We start from the raw sequence: 23,484 nt of genomic DNA on the forward strand, positions 1-23,484 counted from the left end.
TAGTTATTGAAATATTATCATTTTATGAAAATCAAATGGTCATATAAATTTATAGTTGTTGATAAATAATCATTTTTATGAAAATCAAATGGTCATATAAATTGATAGTTATTGATAAATAATCATTTTTATGAAAATCAAATGGTCATATAAATTTATAGTTTTTGATAAATAATCATTTTTATGAAAATCAAATGGTCATATAAATTGATAGTTATTGATCAATAATCATTTTTATGAAAATCAAATGGTCATATAAATTTATTGTTATTGATAAATAATCATTTTTATGATAATCAAATGGTCATATAAATTTATAGTTGTAGATAAATAATCATTTTTATGAAAATCAAATGGTCATATAAATTGATAGTTGTTGATAAATAATCATTTTTATGAAAATCAAATGGTCATATAAATTGATAGTTGTTGATAAATAATCATTTTTATGAAAATCAAATGCTCATATAAATTGATAGTTATTGAAAAATAATCATTTTTATGAAAATCAAATGGTCATATAAATTGATAGTTATTGAAAAATTATCATTTTTATGAAAATCAAATGGTAATATAAATTGATAGTTGTTGATAAATAATCATTTTTATGAAAATCAAATGGTCATATAAATTGATAGTTATTTAAAAATTATTATTTTTATGAAAATCCAATGGTCATATAAATTGATAGTTGTTGATAAATAATCATTTTTATGGAAATCAAATGGTCATATAAATTGATAGTTGTTGATAAATAATCATTTTTATGAAAATCAAATGGTCATATAAATTGATAGTTATTGATAAATAATCATTGTTATGAAAATCAAATGGTAATATAAATTGATAGTTATTGATAAATAATCATTTTTATGAAAATTAAATTGTCATATAAATTGATAGTTATTGATAAATAATCATTTTTATGAAAATCAAATGGTAATATAAATTGATAGTTATTGATAAATAATCATTTTTATGAAAATCAAATGGTCATATAAATTGATAGTTGTTGATAAATAATCATTTTTATGAAAATCAAATGGTCATATATATTTATAGTTATTGATAAATAATCATTTTTATTAAAATCAAATGGTCATATAAATTGATAGTTATTGATAAATAATCATTTTTATGAAAATCAAATGGTCATATAAATTGATAGTTATTTAAAAATTATTATTTTTATGAGAATCTAATGGTCATATAAATTGACAGTTGTTGATAAATAATCATTTTTATGAAAATCAAATGGTCATATAAATTGATAGTTGTTGATAAATAATCATTTTTATGAAAATCAAATGGTCATATAAATGGATAGTTGTTGATAAATAATCATTTTTATGAAAATCAAATAGTCATATAAATTGATAGTGGTCGAACAATAATCATTTTTATGAAAATAAAATGGTCATATAAATTGATAGTTGTTGATAAATAATCATTGTTATTAAAATCAAATGGTAATATAAATTGAAAGTTATTGAAAAATAATTATTTTTATGAAAATCAAATATTCATATAAATTGATAGTTATTGATAAATAATCATTTTTATGAAAATCAAATGGTCATATAAATTGATAGTTGTTGATAAATAATCATTTTCATGAAAATCAAATGGTCATATAAATTGATAGTTGTTGATAAATAATCATTTTTATGAAAATCAAATGGTAATATAAATTGAAAGTTATTGAAAAATAATTATTTTTATGAAAATCAAATGTTCATATAAATTGATAGTTATTGAAAAATAATCATTTTTATGAAAATCAAATGGTCATATAAATTGATAGTTGTTGAAAAATTATAATTTTTATGAAAATCAAATGTTTATATAAATTCATAGTTATTGATAAATAATCATTTTTATGAAAATCAAATGGTAATATAAATTGATAGTTGTTGATAAATAATCATTTTTATGAAAATCAAATGCTCATATAAATTGATAGTTATTGAAAAAAATCATTTTTATGAAAATCAAATGGTCATATAAATTGATAGTTATTGATAAATAATCATTTTTATGAAAATCAAATGGTCATATAAATTGATAGTTGTTGATAAATAATCATTTTTATGAATATCAAATGGTCATATAAATTGATAGTTATTGATAAATAATCATTTTTATGAAAATCAAATGGTCATATAAATTGATAGTTGTAGAAAAATAATCATTTTTATGAAAATCAAATGGTCATATAAATTGATAGTTATTGATAAATAATCATTTTTATGAAAATCAAATGGTCATATAAATTGATAGTTATTGATAAATAATCATTTTTATGAAAATCAAACGGTCATATAAATTGATAGTTGTTGATAAATAATCATTTTTATGAAAATCAAATGGTCATATAAATTGATAGTTATTGAAAAATTATCATGTTTATGAAAATCAAATGGTCATATAAATTGATAGTTATTGATAAATAATCATTTTTATGAAAATCAAATGGTCATATAAATTGATAGTTGTTGATAAATAATCATTTTTATGAAAATAAAATGGTCATATAAATTGATAGTTATTGATAAATAATCATTTTTATGAAAATCAAATGGTCATATAAATTGATAGTTGTTGATAAATAATCATTTTTATGAAAATCAAATGGTCATATAAATTGATAGTTATTGATAAATAATCATTTTTATGAAAATCAAATGGTCATATAAATTGATAGTTGTTGAAAAATTATCATTTTTATGAAAATCAAATGGTCATATAAATTGATAGTTATTTAAAAATAATCATTTTTATGAAAATAAAATGGTCATATAAATTGATAGTTATTGAAAAATAATCAATTTTATGAAAATCAAATGGTCATATAAATTGATAGTTGTAGAAAAATAATCATTTTTATGAAAATCAAATGGTCATATAAATTGATAGTTATTGATAAATAATCATTTTTATGAAAATCAAATGGTCATATAAATTGATAGTTATTGATAAATAATCATTGTTATGAAAATCAAATATTCATATAAATTGATAGTTTTTGTAAAATAATCATTTTTATGAAAATCAAATGGTCATATAAATTGATAGTTATTGATAAATAATCATTTTTATGAAAATCAAATGGTCATATAAATTGATAGTTATTGATAAAACATCATTTTTATGAAAATCAAATGGTCATATAAATTGATAGTTGTTGAAAAATAATCATTTTTATGAAAATCAAATGGTCATATAAATTGATAGTTATTGATAAATAATTATTTTTATGAAAATCAAATGGTCATATAAATTGATAGTTGTTGATAAATAATCATTTTTATGAAAATCAAATGGTCATATAAATTGATAGTTATTGATAAATAATCATTTTTATGAAAATTAAATGGTCATATAAATTGATAGTTATTGATAAATAATCATTTTTATGAGAATTAAATGGTCATATAAATTGATAGTTATTGATAAATAATCATTTTTATGAAAATTAAATGGTCATATAAATTGATAGTTGTTGATAAATAATCATTTTTATGAAAATTAAATGGTCATATAAATTGATAGTTGTTGATAAATAATCATTTTTATGAAAATTAAATGGTCATATAAATTGATTGTTATTGAAAAATTATCATTTTATGAAAATTAAATGGTCATATAAATTGATAGTTATTGATAAATAATCATTTTTAGGAAAATCAAATGGTCATATAAATTGATAGTTATTGATAAATAATCATTTTTATGAAAATCAAATGGTCATATAAATTGATAGTTATTGATTAATAATCATTTTTATGAAAATCAAATATTCATATAAATTGATAGTTATTTCAAAATAATCATTTTTATCAAAATCAAATGGTCATATAAATTGATAGTTATTGATAAATAATCATTTTTATGAAAATCATATGGTAATATAAATTGATAGTTATTTCAAAATAATCATTTTTATGAAAATCAAATGGTCATATAAATTGATAGTTGTTGATAAATAATCATTTTTATGAAAATCAAATGGTCATATAAATTGATAGTTATTGATAAATAATCATTTTTATGAAAATCAAATGGTAATATTAATTGATAGTTATTGATAAATAATCATTTTTATGAAAATTAAATGGTCATATAAATTGATAGTTATTGATAAATAATCATTTTTATGAAAATCAAATGGTAATATAAATTGATAGTTGTTGATAAATAATCATTTTTATGAAAATCAAATGGTCATATAAATTGATAGTTATTTAAAAATTATTATTTTTATGAAAATCCAATGGTCATATAAATTGATAGTTGTTGATAAATAATAATTTTTATGGAAATCAAATGGTCATATAAATTGATAGTTGTTGATAAATAATCATTTTTATGAAAATCAAATGGTCATATAAATTGATAGTTATTGATAAATAATCATTTTTATGAAAATCAAATGGTAATATAAATTGATAGTTATTGATAAATAATCATTTTTATGAAAATTAAATGGTCATATAAATTGATAGTTATTGATAAATAATCATTTTTATGAAAATCAAATGGTCATATAAATTGATAGTTATTGATAAATAATCATTTTTATGAAAATCAAATGGTCATATAAATTGATAGTTGTTGATAAATAATCATTTTTATGAAAATCAAATGGTCATATATATTTATAGTTATTGATAAATAATCATTTTTATTAAAATCAAATGGTCATATAAATTTATAGTTGTTGATAAATAATCATTTTTATGAAAATCAAATGGTCATATAAATTGATAGTTATTTAAAAATTATTATTTTTATGAGAATCTAATGGTCATATAAATTGACAGTTGTTGATAAATAATCATTTTTATGAAAATCAAATGGTCATTTAAATTTATAGTTATTGATAAATAATCATTTTTATGAAAATCAAATGGTCATATAAATGGATAGTTGTTGATAAATAATCATTTTTATGAAAATCAAATAGTCATATAAATTGATAGTGGTCGAACAATAATCATTTTTATTAAAATAAAATGGTCATATAAATTGATAGTTGTTGATAAATAATCATTGTTATTAAAATCAAATGGTAATATAAATTGAAAGTTATTGAAAAATAATTATTTTTATGAAAATCAAATATTCATATAAATTGATAGTTATTGAAAAATAATTATTTTTATGAAAATCAAATGGTCATATAAATTGATAGTTGTTGATAAATAATCATTTTCATGAAAATCAAATGGTCATATAAATTGATAGTTGTTGATAAATAATCATTTTTATGAAAATCAAATGGTAATATAAATTGAAAGTTATTGAAAAATAATTATTTTTGTGAAAATCAAATATTCATATAAATTGATAGTTATTGAAAAATAATCATTTTTATGAAAATCAAATGGTCATATAAATTGATAGTTGTTGAAAAATAATCATTTTTATGAAAATCAAATGGTCATATAAATTGATAGTTGTTGATAAATAATCATTTTTATGAAAATCAAATGCTCATATAAATTGATAGTTATTGAAAAAAATCATTTTTATGAAAATCAAATGGTCATATAAATTGATAGTTATTGATAAATAATCATTTTTATGAAAATCAAATGGTCATATAAATTGATAGTTGTTGATAAATAATCATTTTTATGAAAATCAAATGGTCATATAAATTGATAGTTATTGATAAATAATCATTTTTATGAAAATCAAATGGTCATATAAATTGATAGTTGTAGAAAAATAATCATTTTTATGAAAATCAAATGGTCATATAAATTGATAGTTGTTGATAAATAATCATTTTTATGAAAATCAAATGGTCATATAAATTGATAGTTATTGATAAATAATCATTTTTATGAAAATCAAATGGTCATATAAATTGATAGTTGTTGAAAAATTATCATTTTTATGAAAATCAAATGGTCATATAAATTGATAGTTATTTAAAAATAATCATTTTTATGAAAATAAAATGGTCATATAAATTGATAGTTATTGAAAAATAATCAATTTGATGAAAATCAAATGGTCATATAAATTGATAGTTGTAGAAAAATAATCATTTTCATGAAAATCAAATGGTCATATAAATTGATAGTTATTTTTATGACAATCAAGTGGTCATATAAATTGATAGTTGTTGATAAATAATCATTTTTATGAAAATCAAATGGTCATATAAATTGATAGTTATTGAAAAAAATCATTTTTATGAAAATCAAATGGTCATATAAATTGATAGTTATTGATAAATAATCATTTTTATGAAAATCAAATGGTCATATAAATTGATAGTTATTGAAAAAAATCATTTTTATGAAAATCAAATGGTCATATAAATTGATAGTTATTGATAAATAATCATTGTTATAAAATCAAATATTCATATAAATTGATAGTTTTTGTAAAATAATCATTTTTATGAAAATCAAATGGTCATATAAATTGATAGTTATTGATAAATAATCATTTTTATGAAAATCAAATGGTCATATAAATTGATAGTTATTGATAAAACATCATTTTTATGAAAATCAAATGGTCATATAAATTGATAGTTGTTGAAAAATAATCATTTTTATGAAAATCAAATGGTCATATAAATTGATAGTTATTGATAAATAATTTTTTTTATGAAAATCAAATGGTCATATAAATTGATAGTTGTTGATAAATAATCATTTTTATGAAAATCAAATGGTCATATAAATTGATAGTTATTGATAAATAATCATTTTTATGAAAATTAAATGGTCATATAAATTGATAGTTATTGATAAATAATCATTTTTATGAGAATTAAATGGTCATATAAATTGATAGTTATTGATAAATAATCATTTTTATGAAAATTAAATGGTCATATAAATTGATAGTTGTTGATAAATAATCATTTTTATGAAAATTAAATGGTCATATAAATTGATAGTTGTTGATAAATAATCATTTTTATGAAAATTAAATGGTCATATAAATTGATTGTTATTGAAAAATTATCATTTTATGAAAATTAAATGGTCATATAAATTGATAGTTATTGATAAATAATCATTTTTAGGAAAATCAAATGGTCATATAAATTGATAGTTATTGATAAATAATCATTTTTATGAAAATCAAATGGTCATATAAATTGATAGTTATTGATAAATAATCATTTTTATGAAAATCAAATATTCATATAAATTGATAGTTATTTCAAAATAATCATTTTTATCAAAATCAAATGGTCATATAAATTGATAGTTATTGATAAATAATCATTTTTATGAAAATCATATGGTAATATAAATTGATAGTTATTTCAAAATAATCATTTTTATGAAAATCAAATGGTCATATAAATTGATAGTTGTTGATAAATAATCATTTTTATGAAAATCAAATGGTCATATAAATTGATAGTTATTGATAAATAATCATTTTTATGAAAATCAAATGGTAATATAAATTGATAGTTATTGATAAATAATCATTTTTATGAAAATTAAATGGTCATATAAATTGATAGTTATTGATAAATAATCATTTTTATGAAAATCAAATGGTAATATAAATTGATAGTTGTTGATAAATAATCATTTTTATGAAAATCAAATGGTCATATAAATTGATAGTTATTTAAAAATTATTATTTTTATGAAAATCCAATGCTCATATAAATTGATAGTTGTTGATAAATAATAATTTTTATGGAAATCAAATGGTCATATAAATTGATAGTTGTTGATAAATATTCATTTTAATGAAAATCAAATGGTCATATAAATTGATAGTTATTGATAAATAATCATTTTTATGAAAATCAAATGGTAATATAAATTGATAGTTATTGATAAATAATCATTTTTATGAAAATTAAATGGTCATATAAATTGATAGTTATTGATAAATAATCATTTTTATGAAAATCAAATGGTAATATAAATTGATAGTTATTGATAAATAATCATTTTTATGAAAATCAAATGGTCATATAAATTGATAGTTGTTGATAAATAATCATTTTTATGAAAATCAAATGGTCATATATATTTATAGTTATTGATAAATAATCATTTTTATTAAAATCAAATGGTCATATAAATTTATAGTTGTTGATAAATAATTATTTTTATGAAAATCAAATGGTCATATAAATTGATAGTTATTTAAAAATTATTATTTTTATGAGAATCTAATGGTCATATAAATTGACAGTTGTTGATAAATAATCATTTTTATGAAAATCAAATGGTCATATAAATTTATAGTTATTGATAAATAATCATTTTTATGAAAATCAAATGGTCATATAAATGGATAGTTGTTGATAAATAATCATTTTTATGAAAATCAAATAGTCATATAAATTGATAGTGGTCGAACAATAATCATTTTTATGAAAATAAAATGGTCATATAAATTGATAGTTGTTGGTAAATAATCATTGTTATTAAAATCAAATGGTAATATAAATTGAAAGTTATTGAAAAATAATTATTTTTATGAAAATCAAATATTCATATAAATTGATAGTTATTGAAAAATAATTATTTTTATGAAAATCAAATGGTCATATAAATTGATAGTTGTTGATAAATAATCATTTTCATGAAAATCAAATGGTCATATAAATTGATAGTTGTTGATAAATAATCATTTTTATGAAAATCAAATGGTAATATAAATTGAAAGTTATTGAAAAATAATTATTTTTATGAAAATCAAATATTCATATAAATTGATAGTTATTGAAAAATAATCATTTTTATGAAAATCAAATGGTCATATAAATTGATAGTTGTTGAAAAATTATAATTTTTATGAAAATCAAATGTTTATATAAATTCATAGTTATTGATAAATAATCATTTTTATGAAAATCAAATGGTCATATAAATTGATAGTTGTTGAAAAATAATCATTTTTATGAAAATCCAATGGTCATATAAATTGATAGTTGTTGATAAATAATCATTTTTATGAAAATCAAATGCTCATATAAATTGATAGTTATTGAAAAAAATCATTTTTATGAAAATCAAATGGTCATATAAATTGATAGTTATTGATAAATAATCATTTTTATGAAAATCAAATGGTCATATAAATTGATAGTTGTTGATAAATAATCATTTTTATGAAAATCAAATGGTCATATAAATTGATAGTTATTGATAAATAATCATTTTTATGAAAATCAAATGGTCATATAAATTGATAGTTGTAGAAAAATAATCATTTTTATGAAAATCAAATGGTCATATAAATTGATAGTTATTGATAAATAATCATTTTTATGAAAATCAAATGGTCATATTAATTGATAGTTATTGATAAATAATCATTTTTATGAAAATCAAACGGTCATATAAATTGATAGTTGTTGATAAATAATCATTTTTATGAAAATCAAATGGTCATATAAATTGATAGTTATTGAAAAATTATCATGTTTATGAAAATCAAATGGTCATATAAATTGATAGTTATTGATAAATAATCATTTTTATGAAAATCAAATGGTCATATAAATTGATAGTTGTTGATAAAAAATCATTTTTATGAAAATAAAATGGTCATATAAATTGATAGTTATTGAAAAATTATTATGTTTATGAAAATCAAATGGTCATATAAATTGATAGTTATTGATAAATAATCATTTTTATGAAAATCAAATGGTCATATAAATTGATAGTTGTTGATAAAAAATCATTTTTATGAAAATCAAATGGTCATATAAATTGATAGTTGTTGATAAATAATCATTTTTATGAAAATCAAATGGTCATATAAATTGATAGTTGTTGATAAATAATCATTTTTATGAAAATCAAATGGTCATATAAATTGATAGTTATTGATAAATAATCATTTTTATGAAAATCAAATGGTCATATAAATTGATAGTTGTTGAAAAATTATCATTTTTATGAAAATCAAATGGTCATATAAATTGATAGTTATTTAAAAATAATCATTTTTATGAAAATAAAATGGTCATATAAATTGATAGTTATTGATAAATAATCATTTTTATGAAAATCAAATATTCATATAAATTGATAGTTTTTGTAAAATAATCATTTTTATGAAAATCAAATGGTCATATAAATTGATAGTTATTGAAAAATAATCAATTTTATGAAAATCAAATGGTCATATAAATTGATAGTTATTGAAAAATAATCAATTTTATGAAAATCAAATGGTCATATAAATTTATAGTTGTAGATAAATAATCATTTTTATTAAAATCAAATGGTCATATAAATTGATAGTTGTCGAACAATAATCATTTTTATGAAAATAAAATGGTCATATAAATTGATAGTTGTTGATAAATAATCATTTTTATGAAAATCAAATATTCATATAAATTGATAGTTATTGATAAATAATCATTTTTATTAAAATCAAATGGTCATATAAATTGATAGTTATTGATAAATAATCATTTTTATGAAAATCAAATGGTCATATAAATTGATAGTTATTGAAAAATAATTATTTTTATGAAAATCCAATATTCATATAAATTGATAGTTATTGAAAAATAATCATTTTATGAAAATCAAATGTTCATATAAATGAAAAGTTGTTGATAAATAATCATTTTTATGAAAATCAAATGGTCATATAAATTGATAGTTGTCGAACAATAATCATTTTTATGAAAATAAAATGGTCATATAAATTGATAGTTGTTGATAAATAATCATTTTTATGAAAATCAAATAGTCATATAAATTGATAGTTATTGAAAAATAATTATTTTTATGAAAATCCAATATTCATATAAATTGATAGTTATTGAAAAATAATCATTTTTATGAAAATCAAATGTTCATATAAATGAAAAGTTGTTGATAAATAATCATTTTTATGAAAATCAAATGGTCATATAAATTGATAGTTGTTGATAAATAATCACTTTCATGAAAATCAAATAGTCATATAAATTGATAGTTATTGATAAATAATCATTTTTATGAAAATAAAATGGTCATATAAATTGATAGTTATTGAAAAAAAATCATTTTTATTAAAATCAAATGGTCATATAAATTGAAAGTTATTGATAAATAATCATTTTTATGAAAATCAAATGTTCATATAAATTGATAGTTATTGATAAATAATTTTTTTTATGAAAATAAAATGGTCATATAAATTGATAGTTATTGAAAAATAATCATTTTTATGAAAATCAAATGGTCATATAAATTGATAGTTGTTGAAAAATAATCATTTTTATGAAAATCAAATGGTCATATAAATTGATAGTTATTTAAAAATAATCATTTTTATGAAAATCAAATGGTCATATAAATTGATATTTGTTGAAATATAATCAATTTTATAAAATCAAATGCTCATATAAATTGATAGTTGTTGATAAATAATAATTTTTATGAAAATCAAATGGTCATATAAATTGATAGTTATTGAAAAATAATCATTTTTATGAAAATCCAATGGTCATATAAATAGATAGTTATTTTTATGACAATCAAGTGGTCATATAAATTGATAGTTGTTGATAAATAATCATTTTTATGAAAATCAAATGGTCATATAAATTGATAGTTGTAGAAAAATAATCATTTTTATGAAAATCAAATGGTCATATAAATTGATAGTTATTGACAAAAATGATTTTTATGAAAATCAAATGGTCATATAAATTGATAGTTATTGATAAATAATCATTTTTATGAAAATCAAATGGTCATATAAATTGATAGTTATTGATAAATAATCATTGTTATGAAAATCAAATATTCATATAAATTGATAGTTTTTGTAAAATAATCATTTTTATGAAAATCAAATGGTCATATATATTTATAGTTATTGAAATATAATCATTTTTATGAAAATCAAATGGTCATATAAATTGATAGTTATTGAAAAAAAATCATTTTTATGAAAATCAAATGGTCGTATAAATTGATAGATATTAAAAAATAATCATTTTTATTAAAATCAAATGGTCATATAAATTGATAGTTATTGAAAAATAATTATTTTTATGAAAATCCAATGGTCATATAAATTAAAAGTTATTGATAAATAATCATGTTTATGAAAATCAAATGGTCATATAAATTGATAGTTGTTGATAAATAATCATTTTTATGAAAATAAAATGGTCATATAAATTTATAGTTATTGATAAATAATCATTTTTATGAAAATCAAATGGTAATATAAATTGATAGTTATTGAAAAATAATTATTTTTATGAAAATCCAATATTCATATAAATTGATAGTTATTGAAAAATACTCATTTTTATGAAAATCAAATGGTCATATAAATTTATAGTTGTTGATAAATAATCATTTTCATGAAAATCAAATAGTCATATAAATTGATAGTTGTCGAACAATAATCATTTTTATGAAAATAAAATGGTCATATAAATTGATAGTTGTTGATAAATAATCATTTTTGTTAAAATCAAATGGTAATATAAATTGAAAGTTATTGATAAATAATCATTTTTATGAAAATCAAATGTTCATATGAATTGATAGTTATTGAAAAATAATTATTTTTATGAAAATCAAATGGTCTTATAAATTGATAGTTATTGAAAAATAATTATTTTTATGAAAATCAAATATTCATATAAATTGATAGTTATTGAAAAATAATTATTTTTATGAAAATCAAATGGTCGTATAAATTGATAGTTGTTGATAAATAATCATTTTCATGAAAATCAAATATTCATATAAATTGATAGTTATTTAAAAATAATCATTTTTATGAAAATCAAATGGTCATATAAATTGATATTTGTTGAAATATAATCAATTTTATAAAATCAAATGCTCATATAAATTGATAGTTGTTGATAAATAATAATTTTTATGAAAATCAAATGGTCATATAAATTGATAGTTATTGAAAAATAATCATTTTTATGAAAATCCAATGGTCATATAAATAGATAGTTATTTTTATGACAATCAAGTGGTCATATAAATTGATAGTTGTTGATAAATAATCATTTTTATGAAAATCAAATGGTCATATAAATTGATAGTTGTAGAAAAATAATCATTTTTATGAAAATCAAATGGTCATATAAATTGATAGTTATTGACAAAAATGATTTTTATGAAAATCAAATGGTCATATAAATTGATAGTTATTGATAAATAATCATTTTTATGAAAATCAAATGGTCATATAAATTGATAGTTATTGATAAATAATCATTGTTATGAAAATCAAATATTCATATAAATTGATAGTTTTTGTAAAATAATCATTTTTATGAAAATCAAATGGTCATATATATTTATAGTTATTGAAATATAATCATTTTTATGAAAATCAAATGGTCATATAAATTGATAGTTATTGAAAAAAAATCATTTTTATGAAAATCAAATGGTCGTATAAATTGATAGATATTAAAAAATAATCATTTTTATTAAAATCAAATGGTCATATAAATTGATAGTTATTGAAAAATAATTATTTTTATGAAAATCCAATGGTCATATAAATTAAAAGTTATTGATAAATAATCATGTTTATGAAAATCAAATGGTCATATAAATTGATAGTTGTTGATAAATAATCATTTTTATGAAAATAAAATGGTCATATAAATTTATAGTTATTGATAAATAATCATTTTTATGAAAATCAAATGGTAATATAAATTGATAGTTATTGAAAAATAATTATTTTTATGAAATCCAATATTCATATAAATTGATAGTTATTGAAAATTACTCATTTTTATGAAAATCAAATGGTCATATAAATTTATAGTTGTTGATAAATAATCATTTTCATGAAAATCAAATAGTCATATAAATTGATAGTTGTCGAACAATAATCATTTTTATGAAAATAAAATGGTCATATAAATTGATAGTTGTTGATAAATAATCATTTTTGTTAAAATCAAATGGTAATATAAATTGAAAGTTATTGATAAATAATCATTTTTATGAAAATCAAATGTTCATATGAATTGATAGTTATTGAAAAATAATTATTTTTATGAAAATCAAATGGTCTTATAAATTGATAGTTATTGAAAAATAATTATTTTTATGAAAATCAAATATTCATATAAATTGATAGTTATTGAAAAAAAATTATTTTTATGAAAATCAAATGGTCGTATAAATTGATAGTTGTTGATAAATAATCATTTTCATGAAAATCAAATATTCATATAAATTGATAGTTATTGAAAAATAATCATTTTTATGAAAATCAAATGGTCATATAAATTGATAGTTGTTGAAAAATTATAATTTTTATGAAAATCAAATGTTTATATAAATTCATAGTTATTGATAAATAATCATTTTTATGAAAATCAAATGGTCATATAAATTGATAGTTATTGATAAAACATAATTTTTATGAAAATCAAATGGTCATATAAATTGATAGTTATTGAAAAATAATCATTTTTATGAAAATCATATGGTAATATAAATTGATAGTTATTTCAAAATAATCATTTTTATGAAAATCAAATGGTCATATAAATTGATAGTTGTTGATAAATAATCATTTTTATGAAAATCAAATGGTCATATAAATTGATAGTTATTGATAAATAATCATTTTTATGAAAATCAAATGGTAATATAAATTGATAGTTATTGATAAATAATCATTTTTATGAAAATTAAATGGTCATATAAATTGATAGTTATCGATAAATAATCATTTTTATGAAAATCAAATGGTAATATAAATTGATAGTTGTTGATAAATAATCATTTTTATGATAATCAAATGGTCATATAAATTGATAGTTATTTAAAAATTATTATTTTTATGAAAATCCAATGGTCATATAAATTGATAGTTGTTGATAAATAATCATTTTTATGGAAATCAAATGGTCATATAAATTGATAGTTGTTGATAAATAATCATTTTTATGAAAATCAAATGGTCATATAAATTGATAGTTATTGATAAATAATCATTTTTATGAAAATCAAATGGTAATATAAATTGATAGTTGTTGATAAATAATCATTTTTATGAAAATCAAATGGTCATATATATTTATAGTTATTGATAAATAATCATTTTTATTAAAATCAAATGGTCATATAAATTTATAGTTGTTGATAAATAATCATTTTTATGAAAATCAAATGGTCATATAAATTGATAGTTGTTGAAAATTTATAATTTTTATGAAAATTTAATGTTTATATAAATTCATAGTTATTGATAAATAATCATTTTTATGAAAATCAAATGGTCATATAAATTGATAGTTGTTGAAAAATAATCATTTTTATGAAAATCAAATGGTCATATAAATTGATAGTTGTTGATAAATTATTATTTTTCTGAAAATCAAATGGTCATATAAATTGATAGTTGTTGATAAATAATCATTTTTATGAAAATCAAATGGTCATATAAAGTTATAGTTGTTGATAAATAATCATTTTTATTAAAATCAAATGGTCATATAAATTGATAGTTATTGATAAATAATCATTTTTATGAAAATCAAATGGTCATATAAATTGATAGTTGTTGATAAATAATCATTTTTATTAAAATCAAATGGTCATATAAATTGATAGTTATTGATAAATAATCATTTTTATGAAAATCAAATAGTCATATAAATTTATAGTCATTGAAAAATAATCATTTTTATTAAAATCAAACGGTCATATAAATTGATAGTTGTTGAAAAATTATCATTTTTATTAAAATAAAATGGTCATATAAATTGATAGTTGTTGATAAATAATCATTTTTATTAAAATCAAATGGTCATATAAATTGATAGTTATTGATAAATAATCATTTTTATGAAAATAAAATGGTCATATAAATTGATAGTTATTGAAAAAAAATCATTTTTATTAAAATCAAATGGTCATATACATTGAAAGTTATTGATAAATAATCATTTTTATGAAAATCAAATGTTCATATAAATTGATAGTTATTGAAAAATAATTATTTTTATGAAAAAAAATGGTCATATAAATTGATAGTTATTGAAAAATAATTATTTTTATGAAAATCAAATATTCATATAAATTGATAGTTATTGAAAAATAATTATTTTTATGAAAATCAAATGGTCGTATAAATTGATAGTTGTTGATAAATAATCAGTTTCGTTAAAATCAAATATTCATATAAATTGATAGTTATTGAAAAATAATCATTTTTATGAAAATCAAATGGTCATATAAATTGATAGTTATTGATAAAACATCATTTTTATGAAAATCAAATGGTCATATAAATTGATAGTTATTGAAAAATAATCATTTTTATGAAAATCATATGGTAATAAAAATTGATAGTTATTTCAAAATAATCATTTTTATGAAAATCAAATGGTCATATAAATTGATAGTTGTTGATAAATAATCATTTTTATGAAAATCAAATGGTCATATAAATTGATAGTTATTGATAAATAATCATTTTTATGAAAATCAAATGGTAATATAAATTGATAGTTATTGATAAATAATCATTTTTATGAAAATTAAATGGTCATATAAATTGATAGTTATCGATAAATAATCATTTTTATGAAAATCAAATGGTAATATAAATTGATAGTTGTTGATAAATAATCATTTTATGATAATCAAATGGTCATATAAATTGATAGTTATTTAAAAATTATTTTTTTTATGAAAATCCAATGGTCATATAAATTGATAGTTGTTGATAAATAATCATTTTTATGGAAATCAAATGGTCATATGAATTGATAGTTGTTGATAAATAATCATTTTTATGAAAATCAAATGGTCATATAAATTGATAGTTATTGATAAATAATCATTTTTATGAAAATCAAATGGTAATATAAATTGATAGTTGTTGATAAATAATCATTTTTATGAAAATCAAATTGTCATATATATTTATAGTTATTGATAAATAATCATTTTTATTAAAATCAAATGGTCATATAAATTTATAGTTGTTGATAAATAATCATTTTTATGAAAATCAAATGGTCATATAAATTGATAGTTGTTGAAAATTTATAATTTTTATGAAAATTTAATGTTTATATAAATTCATAGTTATTGATAAATAATCATTTTTATGAAAATCAAATGGTCATATAAAGTTATAGTTGTTGATAAATAATCATTTTTATTAAAATCAAATGGTCATATAAATTGATAGTTATTGATAAATAATCATTTTTATGAAAATCAAATGGTCATATAAATTGATAGTTGTTGATAAATAATCATTTTTATTAAAATCAAATGGTCATATAAATTGATAGTTATTGATAAATAATCATTTTTATGAAAATCAAATAGTCATATAAATTTATAGTCATTGAAAAATAATCATTTTTATTAAAATCAAACGGTCATATAAATTGATAGTTGTTGAAAAATTATCATTTTTATTAAAATAAAATGGTCATATAAATTGATAGTTGTTGATAAATAATCATTTTTATTAAAATCAAATGGTCATATAAATTGATAGTTATTGATAAATAATCATTTTTATGAAAATAAAATGGTCATATAAATTGATAGTTATTGAAAAAAAATCATTTTTATTAAAATCAAATGGTCATATAAATTGAAAGTTATTGATAAATAATCATTTTTATGAAAATCAAATGTTCATATAAATTGATAGTTATTGAAAAATAATTATTTTTATGAAAAAAAAATGGTCATATAAATTGATAGTTATTGAAAAATAATTATTTTTATGAAAATCAAATATTCATATAAATTGATAGTTATTGAAAAATAATTATTTTTATGAAAATCAAATGGTCGTATAAATTGATAGTTGTTGATAAATAATCAGTTTCGTTAAAATCAAATATTCATATAAATTGATAGTTATTGAAAAATAATCATTTTTATGAAAATCAAATGGTCATATAAATTGATAGTTGTTGAAAAATTATAATTTTTATGAAAATCAAATGTTTATATAAATTCATAGTTATTGATAAATAATCATTTTTATGAAAATCAAATGGTCATATAAATTGATAGTTATTGATAAAACATCATTTTTATGAAAATCAAATGGTCATATAAATTGATAGTTATTGAAAAATAATCATTTTTATGAAAATCATATGGTAATATAAATTGATAGTTATTTAAAAATAATCATTTTTATGAAAATCAAATGGTCATATAAATTGATAGTTGTTGATAAATAATCATTTTTATGAAAATCAAATGGTCATATAAATTGATAGTTATTGATAAATAATCATTTTTATGAAAATCAAATGGTAATATAAATTGATAGTTATTGATAAATAATCATTTTTATGAAAATTAAATGGTCATATAAATTGATAGTTATTGATAAATAATCATTTTTATGAAAATCAAATGGTAATATAAATTGATAGTTGTTGATAAATAATCATTTTTATGAAAATCAAATGGTCATATAAATTGATAGTTATTTAAAAATTATTATTTTTATGAAAATCCAATGGTCATATAAATTGATAGTTGTTGATAAATAATCATTTTTATGGAAATCAAATGGTCATATAAATTGATAGTTGTTGATAAATAATCATTTTTATGAAAATCAAATGGTCATATAAATTGATAGTTATTGATAAATAATTATTTTTATGAAAATCAAATGGTAATATAAATTGATAGTGGTCGAACAATAATCATTTTTATGAAAATAAAATGGTCATATAAATTGATAGTTGTTGATAAATAATCATTGTTATTAAAATCAAATGGTAATATAAATTGAAAGTTATTGAAAAATAATCATTTTTATGAAAATCAAATGGTCATATAAATTGATAGTTATTGAAAAATAATTATTTTTATGAAAATCAAATGGTCATATAAATTGATAGTTGTTGATAAATAATCATTTTCATTAAAATCAAATGGTCATATAAATTGATAGTTGTTGATAAATAATCATTTTTATGAAAATCAAATGGTAATATAAATTGAAAGTTATTGAAAAATAATTATTTTTATGAAAATCAAATATTCATATAAATTGATAGTTATTGAAAAATAATCATTTTTATGAAAATCAAATGGTCATATAAATTGATAGTTGTTGAAAAATTATAATTTTTATGAAAATCAAATGTTTATATAAATTCATAGTTATTGATAAATAATCATTTTTATGAAAATCAAATGGTCATATAAATTGATAGTTGTTGAAAAATAATCATTTTTATGAAAATCCAATGGTCATATAAATTGATAGTTGTTGATAAATAATCATTTTTATGAAAATCAAATGCTCATATAAATTGATAGTTATTGAAAAAAATCATTTTTATGAAAATCAAATGGTCATATAAATTGATAGTTATTGATAAATAATCATTTTTATGAAAATCAAATGGTCATATAAATTGATAGTTGTTGATAAATAATCATTTTTATGAAAATCAAATGGTAACATAAATTGATAGTTATTGATAAATAATCATTTTTATGAAAATCAAATGGTCATATAAATTGATAGTTGTAGAAAAATAATCATTTTTATGAAAATAAAATGGTCATATAAATTGATAGTTATTGATAAATAATCATTTTTATGAAAATCAAATGGTCATATAAATTGATAGTTATTGATAAATAATCATTTTTATGAAAATCAAACGGTCATATAAATTGATAGTTGTTGATAAATAATCATTTTTATGAAAATCAAATGGTCATATAAATTGATAGTTATTTAAAAATTATCATGTTTATGAAAATCAAATGGTCATATAAATTGATAGTTATTGATAAATAATCATTTTTATGAAAATCAAATGGTCATATAAATTGATAGTTGTTGATAAAAAATCATTTTTATGAAAATAAAATGGTCATATAAATTGATAGTTATTGATAAATAATCATTTTTATGAAAATCAAATGGTCATATAAATTGATAGTTGTTGATAAATAATCATTTTTATGAAAATCAAATGGTCATATAAATTGATAGTTATTGATAAATAATCATTTTTATGAAAATCAAATGGTCATATAAATTGATAGTTGTTGAAAAATTATCATTTTTATGAAAATCAAATGGTCATATAAATTGATAGTTGTTGATAAATAATCATTTTTATGAAAATCAAATGGTCATATAAATTGATAGTTATTTAAAAATAATCATTTTTATGAAAATAAAATGGTCATATAAATTGATAGTTATTGAAAAATAATCAATTTTATGAAAATCAAATGGTCATATAAATTGATAGTTGTAGAAAAATAATCATTTTCATGAAAATCAAATGGTCATATAAATTGATAGTTATTGATAAATAATCATTGTTATGAAAATCAAATATTCATATAAATTGATAGTTTTTGTAAAATAATCATTTTTATGAAAATCAAATGGTCATATAAATTGATAGTTATTGATAAATAATCATTTTTATGAAAATCAAATGGTCATATAAATTGATAGTTATTGAAAAAACATCATTTTTATGAAAATCAAATGGTCATATAAATTGATAGTTGTTGAAAAATAATCATTTTTATGAAAATAAAATGGTCATATAAATTGATAGTTATTTAAAAATAATCAATGTTATAAAATCAAATGGTCATATAAATTGATAGTTGTTGATAAATAATAATTTTTATGAAAATCAAATGGTCATATAAATTGATAGTTGTTGATAAATAATCATTTTTATGAAAATCAAATGGTCATATAAATTGATAGTTATTGATAAAAAATCATTTTTATGAAAATAAAATGGTCATATAAATTGATAGTTATTGATAAATAATCATTTTTATGAAAATCAAATGGTCATATAAATTGATAGTTATTGATAAATAATCATTTTTATGAAAATCAAATGGTCATATAAATTGATAGTTGTTGATAAATAATCATTTTTATGAAAATCAAATGGTCATATAAATTGATAGTTATTGAAAAATAATCATTTTTATGAAAATCAAATGGTCATATAAATTGATAGTTATTGATAAATAATCATTTTTATGAAAATCAAATGGTCATATAAATTGATAGTTGTTGATAAATAATCATTTTTATGAAAATCAAATGGTCATATAAATTGATAGTTATTGATAAATAATCATTTTTATGAAAATCAAATGGTCATATAAATTGATAGTTGTTGAAAAATAGTCATTTTTATGAAAATCAAATGGTCATATAAATTGATAGTTATTTAAAAATAATCATTTTTATGAAAATAAAATGGTCATATAAATTGATAGTTTTTGTAAAATAATCATTTTTATGAAAATCAAATGGTCATATAAATTGATAGTTGTTGAAAAATTATCATTTTTATGAAAATCAAATGGTCATATAAATTGATAGTTATTTAAAAATAATCATTTTTATGAAAATAAAATGGTCATATAAATTGATAGTTTTTGTAAAATAATCATTTTTATGAAAATCAAATGGTCATATAAATTGATAGTTATTGATAAATAATCATTTTTATGAAAATCAAATGGTCATATAAATTGATAGTTATTGATAAAACATCATTTTTATGAAAATCAAATGGTCATATAAATTGATAGTTGTTGAAAAATAATCATTTTTATGAAAATAAAATGGTCATATAAATTGATAGTTATTTAAAAATAATCAATGTTATAAAATCAAATGGTCATATAAATTGATAGTTGTTGATAAATAATAATTTTTATGAAAATCAAATGGTCATATAAATTGATAGTTATTTTTATGACAATCAAGTGGTCATATAAATTGATAGTTGTTGATAAATAATCATTTTTGTGAAAATCAAATGGTCATATAAATTGATAGTTATTGAAAAAAATCATTTTTATGAAAATCAAATGGTCATATAAATTGATAGTTATTGATAAATAATCATTTTTATGAAAATCAAATGGTCATATAAATTGATAGTTATTGAAAAAAATCATTTTTATGAAAATCAAATGGTCATATAAATTGATAGTTATTGATAAATAATCATTGTTATGAAAATCAAATATTCATATAAATTGATAGTTTTTGTAAAATAATCATTTTTATGAAAATCAAATGGTCATATAAATTGATAGTTATTGATAAATAATCATTTTTATGAAAATCAAATGGTCATATAAATTGATAGTTATTGATAAAACATCATTTTTATGAAAATCAAATGGTCATATTAATTGATAGTTGTTGAAAAAAAATCATTTTTATGAAAATCAAATGGTCATATAAATTGATAGTTGTTGAAAAATAATCATTTTTATGAAAATCAAATGGTCATATAAATTGATAGTTATTTAAAAATAATCAATTTTATAAAATCAAATGGTCATATAAATTGATAGTTGTTGATAAATAATCATTTTTATGAAAATCAAATGGTCATATAAATTGATAGTTATTTTTATGACAATCAAGTGGTCATATAAATTGATAGTTGTTGATAAATAATCATTTTTATGAAAATCAAATGGTCATATAAATTGATAGTTATTGAAAAAAATCATTTTTATGAAAATCAAATGGTCATATAAATTGATAGTTATTTATAAATAATCATTTTTATGAAAATCAAATGGTCATATAAATTGATAGTTATTGAAAAAAATCATTTTTATGAAAATCAAATGGTCATATAAATTGATAGTTATTGATAAATAATCATTGTTAATAAAATCAAATATTCATATAAATTGATAGTTTTTGTAAAATAATCATTTTTATGAAAATCAAATGGTCATATATATTTATAGTTATTGAAAAATAATCATTTTTATGAAAATCAAATGGTCATATAAATTGATAGTTATTGAAAAAAAATCATTTTTATGAAAATCAAATGGTCGTATAAATTGATAGATATTGAATTATAATCATTTTTATGAAAATCAAATGGTCATATAAATTGATTGTTATTGAAAAATAATTATTTTTATGAAAATCCAATGGTCATATAAATTAATCATTGTTGATAAATAATCATGTTTATGAAAATCAAATGCTCATATAAATTGATAGTTGTTGATAAATAATCATTTTTATGAAAATAAAATGGTCATATAAATTTATAGTTATTGATAAATAATCATTTTTATGAAAATCAAATGGTCATATAAATTGATAGTTATTGAAAAAAAATTATTTTTATGAAAATAAAATGGTCATATAAATTGATAGTTATTGATAAATAATCATTTTTATTAAAATCAAATGGTCATATAAATTGATAGTTATTGATAAATAATCATTTTTATGAAAATCAAATGGTCATATAAATTGATAGTTATTGAAAAATAATTATTTTTATGAAAATCCAATATTCATATAAATTGATAGTTATTGAAAAATAATCATTTTTATGAAAATCAAATGTTCATATAAATGAAAAGTTGTTGATAAATAATCATTTTTATGAAAATCAAATGGTCATATAAATAGATAGTTATTTTTATGACAATCAAGTGGTCATATAAATTGATAGTTGTT

This window comes from Euprymna scolopes, chromosome 46 (genome assembly GCF_053919585.1).
Source record: "Euprymna scolopes isolate OS-2025 chromosome 46, ASM5391958v1, whole genome shotgun sequence".
NCBI lineage: Eukaryota > Metazoa > Mollusca > Cephalopoda > Sepiida > Sepiolidae > Euprymna > Euprymna scolopes.